Here is a 4,750-nt window from a genome sequence, read left to right as displayed (position 1 = left end):
GTCCCACTTGGAGACGAATGACGCCGGCGGGTGTGGGCCCGGGCCGGGCTCTCGGGCTCTCCGGCTGCACCGTCTGGACCCCAGGCATCGACACCATGCACGTGGACGGCCACGCACTAGTGGCGTTTCTGTGTGTGTGCACGCTCGCGTGCGCGCGAGTGCACAAGCCCGTCGTTGCTAGTGCGCGCTCCTAGGAGTGAGCAAGGGCGGTGTGTAAAGGAAGTCCATCTCCTCCCGTCCCTCCTCCCTGCCGGTCCGCGAGTTCCCAAGAAGGGAAATCAGCGCTCTGCACAGCTAAGGTCTCTACCTTGCCTCGATTTCCCCTTTATAGAGCCAGCCCCATCTGCCGGACGACCTGAAGCTCTCAGTACTCGGCCACTGGGAATTCGGACACCAGCCGTTGAGCCACACCGCTCGCCTCCTTTGGGGAGAGGCTGCGGGGAGACCCAGTGAAGACACTGGGCGCTGCCCGAGACAGGGGCCCTGCCGGCGAAGGGGTAGGGGATGCGAGGTGGGTCAAATGGGCAAGTGGTAAGAGAGTGTGGGCCGGGAGCGCCGCCGGGCTCCTGCTGCAGGCCGAGGCACCCACCCCGGTTGTTTATTAACGTGCTGCAAGTCCGCGAGCCGCCCAACTTTCTTTAATGAGCCTAGAAGAAGAGGCTGCCCTGAAGGGGTTTGTTCATTAAAGATGTAGCTGGAGGAATATTGTCTCATTAATTATCTGGTTTTAATTACACTCCTACCCTTTGAATCTGGAAAAGTTGATTTGGTGACACCGCCCCTTTTAGCTTAAAGAGTCAGGCAGGGCCGTGGGCCTGGGAGGGAGAGGCAAGGAGGACGCTGCCTGCGCTGGCTGTGACTGGCCAGCTTCTGGAACAGGGCTGTGAGAGTCCTACGCAAGGGCTCCATGCCTCACGTGTGGACCAGGTCTGCGTGTGGATCTGAAAATGTGTGCGCTAAGTGTGTGTTGAGCACGGGTGCCTGAGAGGCCTTGCGGACGTGACTTGGGTGTCTGTGTGTTCTCTGCCTGTGTGTGGCTCTGTGCGTGGGGTGTGCATGTGGGCTGCTGAGTGTGTCTACAAACAGGCCTGAGAGTGGGGGTCTAAATGAACAGGAGTGTGACGGGGCAGCGGCCTCTGCACGTGTCTACCACAGTGGCTCTGGCCCAACAGTTCCAGTGACAATGTCTGTGAGTGCCCCCCTGCGCTAGCGGTGGCTGGGGTCCAGTGGCCAGAATGTCCCAGGAACTGCACTGCTCAAGGACACAGCTCCATCTCCCCGAGGGTCCCCAGGGCCGGGCACCACCCGCAATCGGGTCCTTTAGAGGGAGTAATTTAAGGGGGTGCTCCTGTCCCTGCCTCATCCCTTGTCAGGCTGGTGTGGCGCTAAAGCGGGGGCCGTTTTCCCTTTAAATCGCGGACACTTTGACAGGGGACATTAAGGACCCGGCTGCTCAGGCTGAGCAGATCATAAAACCGGACAGGCAATTTCTGCTCCCGCCAAATAGCCGGGCAAACTCGTTCTGCATCTTTGGTTTTAATGCACTAAACTGGCAGCTAAGCAGGGAGAGAGCAAAGAAACGGGGGAGGAGAGCCCCCCACCTACACCGGCGCACACACCGGCACGCCAAAAAAAACGCCCCTTCACACCCTGTGCCCCATGCCCCGCCCCACCCCCCCACCGTGGAATTATCAACTAGAATTTGATTAATATGCAAATCGCAGGCAAACAGCTCCATATAATTCTTTCAGTGGAGAGTAATTAATCACCAGTTAAAGCAAATTAATACATATATCAATTTTGTCAGAAACATGCTTAGTTCAATCGCCCGTAAAATTGAAGTTTGAAGTATTAAGAGGCTCTGCAGAAACGCCAGGACTAAAACTTTCAAATTGATCCTATTTAGTAATCAATCAGGCTCTCCCCTCAGGTTAATCTGCCTAATTTTTCATCTCAAATCATACACTTTACTGACACGCCATCTAGCAAACAGTCGATAAAAAGTTAACAAAAATGATAACGACTCCAGCCAGAGCCATTGTGCAGGGCGGGTGGGTGGCAGGCGGCTTTGATTGCATTTCTGGGGTGGTGGAGGGTTTGGTATTGCTGGGCCAAGGACTGGGAGCTCCCCCAGATGGGCGAGGCCTGTCTGCCCACTCCTGTCTGCTGCTGGACCCCTCAGAATCTGAACACCAGCGCTTCCAACAAAGCCGCTGCAGCCAGCTCCCTCCTGCTCCCTGTGCTGTGCTTTTGATCCAACAGAACATCAGGAAGCCCAGCTCCTATGGTTTTGATAACTGTGACCTGTGCCACTGTCCCCATGTCTGTACTGTGCATAGAACTGGATGGGTGCTGGGGCTATTTCTGTGGGTGTCCAGGCGTCCTGTGACGCTGTGTGTGTTTTGGGTGTCTACAAGTGGAAGTCTGGGTAATGAGGTGCCTGCTTTATGTGCCTGCATTCCCCGGGGTGTTTGTGAGGCCATGTGCGATGCTGTGGGTGCTCTGGCTTGGCTGAGTGCCCATGGGCCTGTCTGGGTGAGCCTTCATCCACATGGGGCCACTGGTGTCAATGGGCTCCTCGCAGATGTCAGGAGAGGAGACTGTCCCTCTGGAGAAGCAGAAGCTTCAGCCTGTGTGGCCTCTGGGAGCTGGGAGGGGCCACTCCTTCCCTCCAATCCCCCATCCGGACTTCTGTGCTGAGGGGGTGAGGAAGAGGAGGAAAAGCCCCATTTCTTGGCAAAGGAGACTCCCAGCCCCGGATGGCATTTTCTGCAGAGCCCTGGACCTGCTCCTGACTTGCCCTGAATTTGTGAGGAGTGGCGGTGCAGGTGCTCCGCAGAGATGTCACAGCCACACCCTGAGCCCCTGCACACACCTGGTGCTGATGAAACCCAGGACACCCACAGGTAACCAGGCTTCCTTCTCCACAGCACCCACCCCTCAGACACCTCCCAGCACAGCTCTCTGTGGGACAGCCTGCACTGCCCACACCCTTCACATGGGACACACGGGTCAGATTCCAAGTAGATGGGACTCACGCCATCCACTGGTGCATGGGTGCCTGTTGCCATTCACACTCTCCCCATTTGGGCACAGCTGAGCCCCCAGGAAGGAGGAGCTTCCCCTGAGTGCACTGGGTACCTGAGACGGTGCAGCAGAGGCTGTTTGTACCACTCCGGAGATAAAGTGAATGGACGCAGGCAACAGGGCAGGTAGGCCGCTGCCAAGGGCTCTGAAGAGGATACCGGTCTCTGCCCCAAGTGTTCCCGAACAGCAGAGCCCAAGCCTTCCTTCTCGGGCTTCCACTGTCCTCAAACACTCAGCCCTGCTGAAGGCTCTCCACCCACCATCTGCTCACACCTCTTGTAAGCGACCCTCCTTCAGCAGGTGCTCTCCTCCACACACACACACACACACACACACACACACACACCCTGTCACCTCCTGCAGCTTCAGCTCCGCGTCACGTTCACTGCTGGTCATCTGCTCACACCAGCTCCCTTACACAACTCACACTCTAACATTGCTCACCCATTGCTTATGCTCACCCCAGTGACGTTTTACTCGTTTCTCCTGTTGCACAAATTTAGTTACACCTAGTTGCACACACTAGCTTTCCACAATCGACAATCGAGTTACACAGATTGCAGCAGCACACACCCAGTCACCCCCAGTTGCACATGCTCCATTTCCATCCATCAGCTGCTCGTGCTCGGTCTCTCAGTTGCGCACACTCGATGACACACTCAGGAACTCGCCCTGTGCATCCCCCATGCAGCTCACCACACATTCATTCTCAGCCCAAGCCTCTCCGAGGACAGGCGTCTGGAGGGAGGGGAGGGTGTGCTGCTGAGAGCAGCATAAAGGCTGAGAGAGCAGAGGTGGGCCCCAGAGGGAAACAAGAGTGGGAATTCTCCTCCTTCCCGGGGAGTGCCCTCCCACCAGCACATGTGACAAAGCCAAGGAAGCCCTGTCTTCCTCCACGCGGGAATCAGAGCAGGTCTGCGGGAGCCTGGGCCTGTGGACACCTCCAGAACCAGACCCCTGGGCTTGCAGGGATCTGCCCCACCTCCATTCTGCTGCACAGAAACTCTAGGTCCGGGGCCCACTCTCCAACGCCCAGCTCACCAGCTCTACCCGGCTCACTCCCGTTGGGAGCCACACTAGCACCTCTCCTAGGAACTGCAGCCTCCCACCTCCTTCCTCTCCTCACAGAGGCCCACTTAGGGTCTCCCCCCTCCCTTTCCCGGCAGGCCTTGCAGCCCCTCATTTGACCGACCTTTGCCCCATCTGGCCTCTCCCCTTACCCTCTGGAATCCCTAAGGCCCCCTCCTATGGGCGTGTGCGCCCACCTGTGTTGGCACAAAACTGCTTTCTAGGCCCCAAGAAAGAGGTAGTTTGTTGGGGGCAGGGTCCCCCTGGGTTGGGCAGCTGGGAGCGAGCAGGGCGGGGGGAGCGGACCGAGACGTTCAGGCGACTCAGAGAGCGGGGAGGGGTCCTCGCTGTGACGGGCAGGGTGGAGGGGAGGCATGCGGCCCCAGCCCGTCCTTTTCAGGGGGGACTCATGCATCAAACTTCAATTTTCCGGACGATTGAATTAGTGATTTTTTTTCTCCTGAACTAAAATACACTTAAGTCTTTGGGATTAATTACCACGTTCTGGTCCCTCAGACTGGAGTATTACTTATCGGAGCTGCGTCTGACACCGGCCCGACACCTCGTAAAATAAGGAACTGCGCCTCCCGGCCTC

General features: G+C 57.3%; 1 long non-coding RNA gene across 1 annotated transcript in view; it reads left to right on the top strand.

Moving 5' to 3' along the window:
* Positions 1-694, top strand: part of LOC104863776 — a 7,030-nt gene extending 6,336 nt beyond the window's left edge. Inside the window, exon 3 of the long non-coding RNA XR_780669.1 lies at positions 332-694. This is a non-coding gene — a long non-coding RNA (uncharacterized LOC104863776). The remainder of the gene's footprint in view (positions 1-331) is intronic.
* The last annotated feature ends 4,056 nt before the right edge of the window (positions 695-4,750 follow it).

The sequence above is a fragment of the Fukomys damarensis genome, unplaced genomic scaffold (genome assembly GCF_012274545.1).
Source record: "Fukomys damarensis isolate Sample0158 unplaced genomic scaffold, DMR_v1.0_HiC HiC_scaffold_8, whole genome shotgun sequence".
NCBI lineage: Eukaryota > Metazoa > Chordata > Mammalia > Rodentia > Bathyergidae > Fukomys > Fukomys damarensis.
This window is presented reverse-complemented; position numbering and strand designations above follow the sequence as displayed.